This window comes from Rattus norvegicus, chromosome 19, assembly GCF_036323735.1.
Source record: "Rattus norvegicus strain BN/NHsdMcwi chromosome 19, GRCr8, whole genome shotgun sequence".
NCBI lineage: Eukaryota > Metazoa > Chordata > Mammalia > Rodentia > Muridae > Rattus > Rattus norvegicus.
In genome coordinates, this window is record NC_086037.1 from 27,795,186 (window position 1) to 27,812,272 (window position 17,087).

General features: G+C 43.5%; 1 long non-coding RNA gene across 1 annotated transcript; it reads right to left on the reverse strand.

The window, feature by feature from the left end:
• Window positions 1-1,568: 1,568 nt before the first annotated feature.
• Window positions 1,569-15,746, reverse strand: LOC134483561 (uncharacterized). The gene is made up of 3 exons (XR_010060375.1): window positions 15,200-15,746; window positions 9,057-9,143; window positions 1,569-8,964 (listed from the first exon to the last, which is right to left on the reverse strand). It is a non-coding gene; the product is annotated as an uncharacterized LOC134483561 (long non-coding RNA).
• Between the last annotated feature and the right edge of the window lie 1,341 nt (window positions 15,747-17,087).

Genomic DNA, 17,087 nt, shown 5'->3' on the forward strand with positions numbered 1-17,087 from the left:
TGTGAATGCTTCACTCCTTCTTTAAAAGGGGAACAAGAATACCCTTGGCAGGGAATAGAGAGGCAAAGATTAAAACAGAGACAGAAGGAACACCCATTCAGAGCCTGCCCCACATGTGGCCCATACATATACAGCTATCCAATTAGACAAGATGGATGAAGCAAAGAAGTGCAGGCTGACAGGAGCCGGATGTAGATCTCTCCCGAGAGACACAGCCAGAATACAGGAAACACAGAGGCGTATGCCAGCAGCAAACCACTGAATTGAGAATAGGACCCCCGTTGAAGGAATCAGAGAAAGAACTGGAAGAGCTTGAAGGGGCTCGAGACCCCTTATGAACAACAATGCCAAGCAACCAGAGCTTCCAGGGACTAAGCCACTACCTAAAGACTATACATGGACTGACCCTGTACTCTGACCTCATATGTAGCAATGAATATCCTAGTAAGAGCACCTGTGGAAGGGGAAGCCCTGGGTCCTGCTAAGACTGAACCCCCAGTGAACTAGATTGTTGGGGGGAGGGCGGCAAGGGGGGAGGATGGGGAGGGGAACACCCATAAAGAAGGGAAGGGGGAGGGGGATATTTGCCCGGAAACCGGGAAAGGCAATAACACTCGAAATGTATATAAGAAATACTCAAGTTAATAAAAAAAAAAAAAAAAAAAAAAAAAAAAAAACGAGAGAGAAGTCTGGTGTAATTCAGATAGGTCTGAATTCATTTGTTACTGCATATTTATGCCTTACCCCTTTTAATATTCTTTCTTTGATCTGTGCATTTAGGGTTTTAATTGTTATGTGAATGGAGGAATATTTTCTGGTCTGCTCCCATCTGTCAGATTCTATGGCAGTGGTTCTCAACACTCCTAGTGCTGCACACCTGTAATACAGTGCTTCATGCTGTGATGACTCCCACCATAAAATTATTTCAGTACTACTTCATAACTAATATTGCTACTCTTATAAGTCATAATATGCAAGGTATCTGATATACATTCTTTGTGAGTGGTCGTAGCCCAGAGTTTGAGAAACATTGCATTATATACATTTTTTTTTTAAAGAGAGGCCTTCATCTAAGAAGGTCCTGATGCAGGTGTAAGAGCAGAGACACCCTGACATAGTGACAAGTTAGCAGGCCCAAGGCCGCTTGCCTTAATGGCAACAGAGATTCCTGGGTAAAGGCACAATCTGAAATCACTGTCCCCAGGACATTTCTTACCTCAGGTTTTCCCCATTACACGGTGTGTCTGCTTGGCCATGTCTGTCCAGGAAGCCAGTCCCTGTAGTCTCTAATACAGACAGAATGCTAAAGGCAAGAATGTTTTCCCTCTGTTGGCTCCCAGTCACTTCTACAGAAGTAAGTTCAAATCACCCGTGGCTAAATGTGTCTCTCTCACATAGTGTGTGAGACTTGAAATGTCATCCATTTGAGTTGACAAAAACCACTCTCACTTCGGATTTACAGCTGACCAACACTTAGTTTCAGGAGAATGAAGAAGCTGGCCAGGCCTGCAGAGTCAGATTCCCTCCCTGCCTGGGACAATCCCACCCACAGTAGACTTCAGCTTCACCTAGCAGCTGTTATCAGAAAATCTGACCTTAAGGTTCTGAAGTCCACACATGCACACACCCTAAAGTTGTTAGATGGTGGATATGGGGTTTTTCTCCAATTTAAAATCATTCTGGCCTCTTTTCTCCCCTGGGATGCACTCTGTTCTCTCTGGTCTGTTCTTCTCAGAAGTCAACTCTCAGAAGGGGCACTTTGCTCTAACTCCTCCATGGGACCCACCCAGCATTGTGACTGGAGGATCCTAAGGAGTTGTAGCTCTGAGCTGGGAGGGGGAGCTCTCACCCTGACATGGAGAAGCCTGTTTTCACAGCTGATCTGGATCTGAGGAAAAGGTGCTTTTAAAGAAGCCTGTGAAAGTGTCTCCTGCAGGAGAGCCCACCCTGCAGGGAAAGTCACACAGGACAGGGAAAAGTGGCTTCCCAACTTTCCCAGGGCTCTCAAACCAGGAAGGGTACCTGATTTCAGAGCGTTTGAGAAAGGCCTCCATCTCCCTGAAAGAGTTCCCTCAATCGTAAGTCCCACCACTACCCCAGGCTCAGCAAAGCCCTCCAACTGCCAGTTCCTTGCAAATGAAACCCAGTGTGGAGAATTGAGGATAACACTTCTAGGAAAAGGGAGACACAAGCCTCTGGGGGTCCTGACCTGGGGTCTGTCCCTCAGGCTCTCCTCACTTCCCCTAGGTGCCTTGGGCAGGGGCAGGGTCAGGAGTAGGGGGAGGGGCAAGTTCATGGTCAGGGGCAGTGTCAGGAGTAGGGGGAGGGGCAAGTTTATGGTCAGGGGCAGGGTCAGGGGCAAGCAGTGACCTCCAGACAAAAGTTAGGCTTTGGGTGCATGGAACGGGCAGCAGCAGAGCTTGCCCTGCCCTCCTTCTCTCTGGAGTGGGAAAGCATGGAGACCTGAGTGGTTGGGAAGAGTTGGGGAACTCACAGCTGCTTTTCCTCTGGCTGCAACTGCAAGTGCAGGGCGAAAGAAGCCAGAGAGTCTCAGGGGATCCCCCCATTTCCTGATTTCATTGTCCTTGTGGCTGTCCAGGATGAAGGCTGTGCTTGGCTGGGCCAGAAGCCCCGCAGACAGGTAGAAGATGCACAACTGGCCTGTGACCTCCCTGGGCGCCCACTGGGACCCAGCTCAAGTGGCCACAGACACTCACCAGGCACCCTGCCCCAGCCCTAAGCCTGTGCACACCAAGGACACAGCACCTCTGCTAGTCTCTCCCACCATGAGCACTCACCCTGGCCCCCTGGCTTGCTTACACTCTCTGTAGGGAGCTCCTTGTGTGGTTGAGACATCAGGTTGATTATGGCCTCAGAGAAGGAGTTTGACATTGTTCCTACTCTTTCAATATAGTGGAATAATTGAAGCACTATTGTTATTAGGTCTTCATTAAAAGTCTGATAGCATTCTGCGTTAAAGCCATAGGGTCCAGAAATTTTGCTTTTTAATTTTGGGAGGGCAAACTATACTGACTGTATCTATTTTCTTCTGAGAATTATCCATGTACCTTCCCAGATCTGTGTTTATGTTGGTAATTGTTATCTGTCTAGAAAATACCAATATCAAATAGATTTTCAGTTTTCTGGAGTAAAGGCCTCTGAGGTAAGACCTAATGGTTGTTGAATTTGTTCATTGCCTCATGTTAGATTCCCCCATTTATTTCTAATTGTGTCAATTTAGGTATTGTCTCTGGTGTGCAGTTTGTTTGAGGAAGGGGTTGCCTCTCTGGTGGATCTTCTCAACAAAAATACAAAAAAAGAAACAAAAAAAATAAAACAAACAAAAAACCCAACACACAGGACTTGGTTCTCTTGACTCTTTGTATTTTTCACTTTATTTGTAATTGACTGATTTGATTTGAGCCCTGAATTAATTTCCTGCCATCAAATCGTACCTGACATTCTATGGGATGAGGTTTGGCCTCATCTTGTTAACAGCAACACGTAACTGCTGAGCTGTTTCTGCTCTCTGTAGTGGTGATGACGTCAAAATCTTACTGAAAACCATGCATAGCCTGGTTTAGGCTGTCGTAAGGTAGCCCACCATTTCAGTGTTCCCTGCAAGGTGCCATGGGACAGCAGTAGCATGAGTCTGCATGTACCTCCACAGTTTTCACTAGGGACTACACACACACACACACACACACACACACACACACACACACTTTACTGACATGGTGCACATTCTTTGCACACAAAGAAGAAAGTGAGTAGTAATGAAAACACACCAATAATGGAATTGATGGAGGGAGTTGTGGGGAAGCTGGGGCTTAGAGTTACTTAAAGGCCCTGTGCAGGCTCTCCTTTTGTTGGAGGAGAAACTTCAAGTGCAATGTGGTTCTTTATTTTCTTTCTCTAAAGCACAGAGGGCTAGGCTGAAACATAGGGCTTTGAGCATGTTTGGCAAGTACAGTCACACAGAATTAAATCCTAAGGCTGGAACCAATTAATCTTCTACAAAATTACAGAGCAGCCTGGATGAAGACTGTCAGCTGAAAAGGTGGACATCTCAAGACAGGCACTAGACAATGGCTGACAGACTTGACTGAAGAGTGGTAATGTTTTGCTATCTCATAGGAAAAGAAGGCCCCTCCTACAACACTGTACGCTAAGGACAGTTTATTCAGGTTAGGATGACATGAACTATTGTCTCAGGTCACAGATGTCAGCACAAAGTATCCAAGGTATTGTATGCCAATGGTAGCATTAACAGAACAAAGCACACAGTGTCATGAAGACATAAATCATGAGTTTGTGTAGCAACACCCAGGCCTCTTCCAGGGTCTTAGATAGTAACTGAGAACCTCAAATACGGTAGTGATGTGATAGTGTGGGGTGAATCTAGTTACAACTAGTTTCTATTGTGACACAGATGACTCTTTTTGTGTCATGTTCAGCTTATGATGAATGACTAGACCTAAGCATGAGAATACCCAAATACTACATTGCTTCTCTAGCTGCTGAGCTTTTAAAAGCCCTGGGGTGACAGCAAGCTTTTGTGGACATTCTGGATTATTCCTTCTGTACTTTAACTCTCTGACTCACCTCCACTCTCAGTAAGTTAGATTAATTCCATAAATTGGAAATCAGTCACCTGGAAAAAATACATCTCAATATGATACCGGATTGGCCATGGAAAAAGGGTAGCTTGAACTGTCCCACCTAGGTTGGGCTTGCACAGGCCTGCTCTCCAAAAGAAACCTGTGTTCACAGCTGCAGGCTACATTCACTATGGATGTTCTTGAGGTTCCTCCCTAAATGGCTCAGATTAAAATAATTTTCTCGTTAACAATCAAAAAACTGATTATGCCAAGCTGGCCTAGAGGAAGCTAGTTTCTGTTCTGTATTTTATCAGATGTGCATAATACATATGGTCATCATTGATAACAGTTGAAAGATCTGCTCTAATATGGACACTAAGAGGTGCTGGAGGATGATCCTGACCCACAATGAGGAGTGGGAACACCAGAGCCCTGTAGGGATGCCTGACAACCTAACACACTGAGCACGCACGGCTCAGTAAGTTCCCTGTGAACACACATCTCCTGAGATCTCTCTATTTAATTGTAGGTGATCCTGTCCACCTAATACAGCACCTCATGTGGAATAACAAAAGCCACCTACAGGAGCTGTGGGGATGACTCACAGGGTAGAGCATCTGCTGCTCTCTCAGAAGAACCACATGGACCCTAACAATTGGGTAAAGTGTGTCAGTGATTACATCATAAAGTGTGTGTCAGAGAAACAGCCACATTATCCACACAAAAGACACTGTCACACTGGGTACCCCTTGGTGACTTTGAATTCACTTATTAGGCCAGGCTCCATGGAACATGCAGAGATCCATCTGTAGCTGTCAGTTCTAGGTCCACAGGAGGGGACAGAACCCTTGAGTAAGAATGATGGTCTTAAGAGTCAAGAGATAGAATTCAATTTTTATTCATAACAAATACATTTTTACAACAAACAGGATTAAAATGAATAAAAATATTTAAAAATATTTAAAAGTGAAAAATAGTAACAAGAACATATAAATATGAAACAACAAAAAGAAAACTTCAATGAAAATCAAAACAAAAAGATTGGTCTATCCTCAGTGGATCTCAGTTCTCCCACTACTCTATAGAGACCAAGAGAGTTAAGCAGCCAGGTGTTCCCTATGCCGGACATCACGTGCTTACATGTACCACGGAGATGGCTTCTCCAGGATTATTATCAGCTGAACAGGTTACAGCTTGGTTTCAGGACCCTCACCCCTGTGGCTTCAGAACTCAGATGATAAATTCACCATCCACAAAACTTGAGTGATTGGAGACACTCAGATGTCCTACCCTGATACTCTAAGCCAACAACTTTGGATTTAAAACGCATTTCCAGGGAGGATATGTTCAACAGACTTATCAGTGTCCCTATGTGAAATACCAAATGCCCCAGAAGTGCGAATAGGTTACAGGCTGAATCTTGGTCTACACGTTCCAAATAGTTTTGGTATTGTAGAAAAATTTTTGTAACATACAACCTCTAATATATAAAGCAAACGATGACCATGCCAGTTAGAAGAAATCAGAGGAGGTGTAAGAACATAAGGTTATTGCCTGGAGCACTATTCTCTCCCTGTTCCTACTGTCAGATATCCACTGTATTTAAAGAAGCAATGATAGTGAAGTACATTGCTGCCCTGTCTAAACTCAGAAAAAGTGGACCCTCCATGACTCCTGATGAGGTTATTATATCAATGTAACAGAACAAATGAACTGAAAAGTAAAGGCCAGAAGTTCACAGTATAATAGCATTGGCCTTACCTTATCCTCACAGTGGGGATGGGGAAACTAAAGGTCTGAAATCCTTGACTTTAAGAATTGTGATATTCATGGAAATTCAATTCCTTTTCAGATGCTCCAGTTGTTGTGGCCCATTGCTAGAAAGGTCAGCTTAAGCCTCCAGCCCCCCTGACAGGAAGCTCAAAATATACTGCCCATGGCTTACTTGACATTCCCCAGAAGTGCTGTCTTTGTCCATCATTACTTTGAGAGGAAAGGCCAGACTCCTTCACTCTAGTCTCTCCAGAATCGACGATCCCCCTCCCAAAACGCTTCCTAAGACGGGAAAACATGTCTTAGGTTGTAACCGCCAGACTCAGTATGAGAGAAACTAGGGCACTGGTCGTCACTACAACACTGGTGACATCACAGAGGATGCCAAGAACTCTCTAGGAGATAATAGAATGTCCAAGAAGGGACAGCTGATGTCATGGGGAGCAGATTTTGTTTCCTGATAATAATCTCCCTGTACTGAGCATAAGCTGAGGGGCCCTTTCCAGGAGACTTTCCTGGGGCAGAGCACTGGGAATCTCCTCCTTCTAAAGCCAAATTTTCCTCAAGGCTTGAGTATAAAAAAACCTTAGTAATTCCTATGCATCTAAATGAATGTTTCCTTCCATATCTTGCCCCAAAATGTCTCACTAACTCAAATTGTCCTCATTCACCAATGTTAGCCATTAAAACTTCCTGAGATTTCACACCAGCTTGAATATGCAGTCAAAAGTTCTCCTGTCTCATTATGTACAGGTGCTTTATATCACATCAAGAAATAGTCTGCATGGTAGGTTACAACATGCGTGTGTGTTAGGGGAACACTCATGAAGTCATGTGCTTAGCAATTGACAATTGCCAATAAATTCCTAGGAGAAAGAGTTGAAGTCTTTATGGTGCTAGGAAAAGTGTGGAGACCAGTTGGCAGAGGAAAGTGCAATATTGGAGCCACCAGTGAACGGAACCTCATGCTGCTTGTGGGGTTCTCCTCTCTGCACCAATGTCGCCAAAGGAGCACTGCTCACAAGCCTGAGTAAGATGTACCATGAGCTTCTATCAGAAAAATAAAATAGTCAAGAGACATAGGGGGTGCACATAAACAACTAAAATGAGGCTATAAACATCATTAAGTGGATAGAGCAAGGTCCCAGCACCTGTACACTGGGAAATGGCCACCCCACCAAACACAGAAGCATCTATCATAGTAAAGAATGAATACTTTATAGAATGCACACACTAACACTGATTGATCACATCCATAGTTCAAATTTTGGGAGCAAATTCATGGCCCCAACTCTCTTTCTCTCAACTTATATAGCAAAAAATAAGAAAGAGAAAAGAAAAAATCAAAACAAAAAGCTCAAGCTTCTCTCTCATATGAAGATTGCAGGAAGTGTTATCTGGTGGTCAGTTCTGATTGGGCCATTTTAGATAGAACAGTGCACAGAGACCCTTAATGTGATGGGCCCTATATAAAGCTTTTTGCAATATTGGAATTTTAACAAACCTCATCCAGAACATACAGAAGAGGCAAGGATGTGATCACCATGCCCTTGTTCTCTATCAGGTTATTTTTCTGCGTCCTTGATTGTCAGGCATAGAACAGCAACAATCTGAAATAGCTGGTAGACATGGAAAATCGTGGCTAAAACTATAGTTGTGGGTTGCACACCTCAACTGTCACAGGCTAATGCTGTCCTCACAGTCCTTGGAGGCCACTCTTGTAAGCCTATGTATTGGAAAGTGGAAGGAGGTTTATCTGAGCTCAAAGAGAACCTGGCCAACCAGGTAGAGGGCAACATGCGATACTTGAGACCCTGTCTAAAACCAGCGCAGAAACCCACTCTTCATTCAAAGCATCATCTATGAATTCTCAATTATCTACCATTCTCTCCCTACCAGTCGTTCAGTTTGGAATGGTAGAAAAAAATGGAACTGATCTTTCTATTGTAAGGACCTTGATCTCTCTTTCCTTAGGTCCACATTAAGAGTATATATAAATGGATATCACCATCTGAACATCTTAGTATTATCTACTCTGTATATCTAGCATAATACTGTGCCTATGACCGTCTCAAGCTTCCTTGAGCATTGTTGCCCCAGCAAGAAGTACGAAGTACTGAGGCCAGTCCCCAGGGATCCTTTCAAGGGTTAAAAAGAAAGCCATTAGAGATACTCCCCTTTTTGTCCTTAAATTAAATCAAGCTGACACAATGTGAACCTGGTGGGCTATTTAACCATGCATCTTTCTTCCAACCCCCCCCCCCATTCTGAGTTCAGTCCATGGCAGAATTCATTCCCCAGCATCGTAGATATTTCTTTGTATATTTCCACAAGAGCCAGGTTTCTTTCTCTTTTAAATAGAATTAGTTGTAGTCAATCAACTGCTGCCCTATGTAAGAAATGATTAGTATGTATTGTAACTTACCACACTGTATTTGTGTATCCAAGTACGTTAGTGGAAATCCAGCATTACTGAGGAATTGGAAACCAGCGCTGTGGCCATGCCTTTCTGTGCCTACTCCTGGCTCACAGGCAGCAGGGGGGCAGACCTTGAGTTCCTCTTCAGGGACCAAGTGAGGTTGAATGGGCACTGAGCAGGCAGAGAAACACAGCTGAGACAGCTCCTTTCAGTTATCAAACACATCATCTCCTTCCCTGCTGAGGTCTTGCCCCCACACCTACCTTAACAGCGGCAAATTTGTTACACAGCAGCCAGCTCTTTCCTATTGTGCTGTAATACGCCTCCACATCATGGATGCTGAAAACAAGCTAACACAAAACAAAATAATCTGACACTGAACTGTGTGGTGCTGGTCACATACCCTGTTATGTTCTGTATATTATGAGGTTTGTTAATCTTAACAAGTTCCCCAACTATAAGCTTCCCATAGGACCCATCAGATTCAAGGAAAATAGGAACAATTATGTGTAAAATGTCCTGAGTCAGGGCCCATAGACTCAACATTTACAGCCCTTGTGCGTGAGCCCATGTGGATCTTGCAATGAGCTGGGCCATAGAAATGTCCAGTACACAGTTGTGAGCTATTGCTCTGGTTGAACTGTATTGGTGTGTGCATTCAATGAACTACACCTATTTAAATGAATTCAGTGTTGGTGTGGTTTGAATCCAGACCCCTTGACACCAAATCTTCCCTTCAGCAGCATTAAGAGAAGAAGCTAAGGTCAGGAGAGGTGACATCTTGCCATAAGTTATGTGACAAGAGGGATGGTGAATGATCCCTTGTGATAAGAATCAAGGTTTCTTCTGTGGTACTTAGGTCTATACTGGCCCTGTGCAACAGCTTCAAGAACCCATTTCTGATTTCCCTTGGGAATCCCTTGATGATGCACTCAGACAGGATTAGAAAGAACCAAAATGGTAGTCAAAGTACTTGATTTAAAAAATGTAGGGAACACTGCAAACTCATGTTTCAGGATATTTGATTACATTGTAAGACCCAAGATTTGTTATTTACTTAAAAGAAAATATATGTCTGGTGGTGTAGGTCAGCACTAACACAGACATTTAACTCTAGAACTTGCTGGTTTTTATTGACAGAGAAACTGCACAGAATTGCTATAGGGACCTGTGTCTTAGGTCTGTTTCCCTAGTATATCCTCTACATCTCTCATGATGGTGATCCTGTTTCTGGCTAAATGTATGTCTGTTTACTGGGGAATTGAGTTTAGTGACGTGCAAATATTATTTAAACCTATGTATTAAATTTTGTCATTTTGTTAATTTTTGTGGTTTTTATTGGCTTCTTTTGATTGACTGTCGTAGTTTTATTAAATTATTTCCTGTTTTCTCTAGTATTTTATGCTTCCCTTCAAACTAAAGTATTCCTTTTAGGATCCTCTACAGAGCTGTCTTACCGGTTATACATATTGTGTTAAATTTATTTTTAGTGTGCATTAGTCAGCACAGTAGCTGGGCAGCTGCCTGCCCTCCATGGTATCAGATCTACTTTCCAAACAATAACGCTCAACTCTTACTGACTGTGTAGCATCTTGGCTGCTCTTTGTTCCCCTTGGACAGCCCTCAGGACCAGGTGCTCCTCTCCCTTAACCATGGCTGCTGTCCTCTTCCTCTCTCCTCTCCATCACACATTCTTCCTTTATTCTTTGGCAGCTTCTTCTTCCTTCTTCCCTCCTCATGATCCTCTCTAGCAAAGCCCTCAAAGCTCACCTCCCCCATCTCTCTGCTGTGCAGCTGTTGGCTGTTGGCTTCTTTATAATCACAGTTAACTGGGAGCAGGGTCAGCTTTTGGGGATTTGCCAGTCTTGAGTTCCACAAATTAGCATTAAACACAAGAAGAATTAGACCAATCCACTACAGGGATTTCTTTTGTTTTATTTTGGTGTAATTATTCTTTTACCTTTTTGCTTTTTATTTTATTTGTGGCTATATTTTATTAATTGGTTATTTTATTTATTTATATTTCCAATGTTGTCCCAGTTTCCAGACTCCCCTCATCAAATCTTACATCCCATTTCTGCTCAGCTTTGCCTATATGACAGTATCCCCCACCCACACATATCCATTCCCACCTCACACCTCTAGGACCTCCTTTTGGTGGGGCAACAGGCCTCAGCATAGTCAATGGCCTCCCACCACATGGATGCCAGTTAAGTCACTCCTCTTCTACACAGTTACCTAGAACCATAGACCCATCCTTGTATATCCTTTGGCTGGCAGTTTGTTCCCTAGGAGCTGGGGGATTGGTGACAGAAGGTCTGGTTAGATATTAAAGACCAATGATTGCTGCTTTCTCTTCTTTTTCTAGTTATTGGTGAAATTATGTTTGTGTGCTTCTCTTTTTTGAAATTATTGAGAGATGATTAGTTTCTTGGTTTTTCTTGGGTACAGTTTAGCTCATTGTCTTGAAGTTTTCCTCCTATTATCCTCTGTTGTGCTCTCTTAAAGAAAAATATTGTTTAAATTTGGTTTTGTTGTGAAATATCTTGGTTTCTCCATTTATGGTGATTGCGAATTATGCTGGTTATAGTAGCCTTGGTCTGCATTCCATCTGCCCAATTTTTTCTGGCTTTTGGAGTCTCTGTTGAGAAGTCTGGTGTAATTCAGATAGGTCTGAATTCATTTGTTGCTGGATATTTATACTTTACCCATTTAATATTCTTTCTTTTATCTGTGCATTTAGTGTTTTAATTATTATGTGAATGGAGGAAATTTTTCTGGTTAAAATAATTTTGTGTTCTCTAGGCTTGTTGTACCTTTATGGCCTTTTATTTCTTTACCTTATGGAAGTTTTCTGCTATGATTTGTTGAAGATGTTTACTGGACCTATGAACTGGAAATCTCAATTCTCTTCTATATCTCTTATCCTTAGGTTAGGACTTTTAATTGTGTCCTGAAATTCATGTATGTTTGGATTCAATAAACCATACATGTTTATCTGAGATGGGTGTTTTGTGTTTTGTGGGGTGACCTCCTTTACCCCAACTCTTCCATTTAGAAGCACGTTCGATAATGAGACATGGTCAGCAGTGGTGACCTCTTGCCATAAACTATATGAAAATAGGGAGGTGACTTTATGTGTGTCAAGTATCAGTAGTCTCCTGGGTGGTTTTGGTCCCCGGTTGGCTGTATGCAACAGTTTCAAAAGCCCAGGATTGATGTTCCTTGGGATTCCCATGGTGATGCACACAGACATGACAGAAAAAGGCCAGAATACACAGGATAGTACTTGACTTATGTAATAGAGAGAACATTACTAAGTTATGTTACAAAATATTTGATCACACTATGATCTCCATGAATGTATTATTTAATGAAAAACTATTGTGTGATATAGCATCGCCAGGGCACAGACATTTAATGCAAGAGCTCTTTGTTTACTGTGAACATGGACTTTATTACTGTCCAGCTCACCTACCTAACACCTTTACTGCAAAGCTAAAGGGCACTTAGGTCTAGAGCAGATCAAGGCACAACTTGATAGGAAATGAAGATAAGTAGGGCAATGGAAAGTCTTTCAGTTGTAGGATTTTTAAGAAAGTGTGCAGAGAGAGCTACAGTGCTCTTCTTCTGGGGGAACAGTGAATTAGGAAGGACAGTTGGGAGCTTCACTTAAATACAGCATCTGACTCCTGAGACTTTATTGGTAAATTAATGTCTGGAATTTTGCGTTGTAAAACAACACATTGCCTTTGCAGCTTTTGGCAAGGGCCATCGACAGAGAGATCACACCAGCTGGGGACAATCTGAAAGGAAATCAGGTTTTCTTAAGTCACCTGAGAAGTCCTCAAGGAGACAGGAATGAATGGGTAGCACCATAATAGAAGGCCTTAGGATCTCAGATAGTGCTACTCTAGATGCCTTGAAAATAGAAGCAGAAAATGAAAAACTAAATGACTTCACAGGAATTAGCTCAATTCTGATTATGATTATTTCATATTGGTATTTTATACTTGATTCATTTTTTAAAAGTTTTAAAATAAGAGTCTTCGGTTTTAATTTGAGGCTGTCTTAGAATCATGAAATGCTTACACTCTGGGCAACTAAACTCCAGGAAATCTTCTCCAGTCATACAGCTGGGTCATATGTGAGGCAACAACTGTTTAAAAGGGAGAGCTGGTTGCTTTCTCCTGGAAGAAGCACTTGGGGGTTGACTGTCACTTCTGAGCCTTCTGTTCTGAGTCACTTCGCAGAAGGGGCACTTTGCTCTAACTCCTCCATGGGACCCATCGAGCACTGGGGCTGGAGGATCCTATGGTGTTGCAGCTCTGAGCTGGGAGGGGTAGCTCTCACCCTGACTTGAAGAAGCCTGTTTTCACAGCTGATCTAGATCTGAGGAACAGGTGCTTTTAAAGAAGCATGTGAAAGTATCTCCTGCAGGAGAGCTCACTATGCAGGGAAAGTCACACAGGACAGGGAAAAGTGGCTTCCCAACTTCTACGGGGCGAGCGAACCAGGGAGGGCACAGGATGGTTGAGGAGTTTATGAAAGGCCTGCATCTCCCTGAAAGTCTTCCAGCAACCCTACATCCCACCACTATCCCAGGCTCACAGGTGAGGATCAGCCAAGCCTGCCACCTACGGGGGTTCCTGCAAAGTAAACCTAGAGTGGTGAACTCTTCAGGGGAGGGGGAGACACCAGTCCCCAGGGCCAAGCCTGGCATCTGTTCATTTGGCTCTGGCTTCTAGGTGTTGCCTAGTGCAGGGCTTGGTGAGCCCAGATCTCAAAAGTCTTTGGCCAAAGAAGTGAGAGCCCACAGGGCAATGCAAACCACAGCAGGGCAGGGCAGAGCAAAGCCGCACTCCAGCAGACAGTGTATAAGCTATGGGCTCGAGGGACTGGCAGGAGCAGGGCTAACCCTTGCTCTTTGGGCAGGGCAGGGCGGGGCGGGGCGGGGCGGGGCGGGGCAGGGCAGGGCAGGGCAGGGCAGGGCAGGGTGTTCCCCACTCCAGCAGACAGTGTATAAGCTATGGGCATGCGGGACTGGCTCATTATAAGGCAGGGGAGTAACACACTCCTTCTAAACAAAGAATGACTGTACTAATAATCTAACCTTAATATTTTGAATTTCTTGTCCCATATAAAGAACTGCCTCTTCTAGAGCATTCGCCCTGTCTTCAAACCCTCCATGTATCTTTCCTTGAATCAATAAAGCAATACTAACATTCTTAGATAACTTAGATGAGCAGTGTGGACCTCTCTAACCAAAGAAGTAGTAGATAAGGCAAAAGGAGACATTACACCAATCAGAGCAGTAAGACCCAGAATTAAGGCAACCACAAAACGCCTACCTCTACGAAGTACAGAGGAGGCATGATGAATGGCCTCTATGCCAGGATCAAAAAACCATGTCCCATTAACATAGACAGGCAAAAGTACATAAGGAGGTTGTCGTACTATGACAAAAACATTTTTCCTTGTAACACTAAGACAATTAGATAATTGACAATTTATGCAAGTAACATGATAAACACCATGACCATCCTGACAAGGGAAAAACCGCCATGCTCTTCAGAGGAAAGAAAGGAGAAAGGAGCAGCCACACAGGCTAAAACGGAAGCAGAAACTCTCTTAACCTCAGAACGAGGTCTAATAAGGGTTACTTTATGAGGAGCAGCCAAAGACGCTATAGATCAGGCTGAACAGGAAGCAAGTGGGAATTAAAAATTGGGGGAAAGGTAGGGGAAGCCCATCCAGGGGCAAACCAGGCATTAGCAGGGGAGGTCGGTAAGGAAGCATCTCCTTTGGTAAACCTATACTGATTCAATTGCATAGATAATCATGTTCTGGACTACTAACAGACCAATCTAAACGTTTAAAAGTTTGAGCTGTAGGGCTAAAGGGAGTAAAGTACGCAGCTTTGGAGAGAAAACCGCAAGACCACCATTTAGGGTAGCCATTAATAGCAATATTCTCCCAAACAGAGATCAGCTCCTCGCCATTCTGACAAGCAAACAAAAGGGAAGGAAAAGGACCTGAAGAAGATGGAGGAAAATAATGAAAGCCTCCTTTAAAAGGTAAAAATAATTTTAGAAACTGAATGTCTCGCTGACTGGTGGAATCGTCACTACAAGCATATTTTCGAGGAGTTGGAGACTCTGAAATTAACTCTCTCTCCTCTAAAGAGAAACACCCTTTAATGTCATTTTTAACAGTAAAGCATGTGGGAAGGGAGTCAGCGATTCCAGAATAGTTGTAGCAAGTCAAAGTTCGTTCTTTGAAATAAGAACTACTTTCTCCTCACCTTGACAAGGCCAAATTCCCAAGGGGCCACATGAAACAAGGGAGGATCAGGTAAATAAGCCCAGTAGGAGTCTTGGGCAGCAGCATAGAGATAAATAATTACCTGGGTGAAGAGAAGTGAAAGCATAGCAGGAGAAGATTGGAGGGAGTAACTGGGAGTCGGAGAGGAAGCACGCTATCTCTTGCAGCAGAGACCAATTCTTGAAGCTGATCCCAAGTTGGCAACAGCGTGGTAGATGAGCGACCATGCAGCTGAAGCCTGGTGAAAGCAGAAGTGAGGCGCTGCTCAGAGCTGTCTGGCGTCATCAGGAATGAGGCACGCTCCGCTCTCATCTTTCGCTGTCGGTTGTTGAGGGGAGACTTTTTGCTTTTCTGCCCTGGGATTGTATGATCTGATGAGGCGGTCCGGAATCCAGACTGGTGACTCGGCATCCTGTGGAAAGACACATGCATGCCCCCTTGCGGAGGAGAGAAGAACATCTGGTCCCTTCCACGTAGATGAAACAGCTTTCTGCAAATCTAAGGGATGGTGATGTTCCCTAGGATCGCAATGGCGCTGTTGCAGATCTACCTTGAGAATCTTTTTTTCCCTTTTCTTCTTTTTCTTCCATCTAAATTAAATTGGGTATTTCTCATTTACATTTCAAAGGTTATTCCCATTCTCTTTTCCAGGCCAACATTCCCCTAACCCCTGCCCCTACCCTTCTATATGGGTGTTCCCCTCCCCACCCTCCCCCCATTACTGCCCTCCCCCGAGGAATCCAGTTCACTGGCGCTCCAACCTTGACAGGACCAAGGGCTTCCCTTCCACTGGTGCTCTTACTAGGCTATTCATTGCTACCTATGCGGTTGGAGCCCAGGGTCAGTCCATGTATAGTCTTTGGGTAGTGGCTTAGTCCCTGGAAGCTCTGGTTGGTTGACACTGTTGTTCATATGGGGTCTCAAGCCCCTCCAACTCTTTCGGTCCTTTCTCTGATTCCTTCAAACGGGGTCCCATTCTCAGGTCAGTGGTTTGCTGCTGGCATTCGCCTGTGTATTTGCTGTATTCTGGCTGTGTCTCTCAGGAGAGATGTACATCTGGTTATTCAAATAATTACTTACAAAAAGAGCATGATAATAAGTGAGTGGGGGAGACATATTTTAATTCTCCTCCCTGTACCTTAGCCATTTGTGTCTTTAATATTTGGTTAGATCTCTCAATAATTGCCTGCCCTTGAGGATCATATGGAATGCCTGTAGTGTGTCTAATAACAAATTTAATACAAAAGTTTGCAAAGGCTTTAGATTGATAAGCAGGACCATTATCAGTTTTCAGATGCAGCAGGATGGCAATAAATGCAAAAGAAGCAAACAAATGCTGCTGTACATCCTTGAATGCTTCTCCCGTCCTGGCTGTGGCCAAAATAACTCCAGAAAGGTATCAACAGTAACTTGAACAAAGGAAAAATTTCCAAAACATGAAACATGAATTACATCCATCTGCCGTAGGATTCCAGGCTTGAGTCCTTGAGGGTTAACTCCAGGCAGAGAAGCTGGAAGTGTTGTAGGACAAGCAGAACAATGTTTTACAATCTGACGAGCTGCCTCTCTAGTCAAAGAAAATTGATATCTCAGTGCCTGAGCATTTTGGTGGTGAATACCATGGGAGGCGATTGCTCTACTAACATCATCTAAAAGCGAACCCTGAGGCAATAAATTTGCATATGAGTTTCCTGTGACTAAAGGCCCAGGAAGACTATTGTGAGCCCGAGTATGTCCCACAAAATAAGGAATCAAGCGTTGACGCACCAATTGTTATAATTTTTGTAATAAGGTATTAATTGTTGTTTTGTCTGTGTTGATCACAGCTATCTCAATAACAGGGAAGAGTCTATACACATTTTGAGAGTCAGGATAGAGGTTAAAATGAATCGAGGAATAATGAGAAAAAACGTCAATAACTGCATATAACTCTGTCTTTTGAGCTGAGGTAAAGGAGGTCCTGGTGTCAG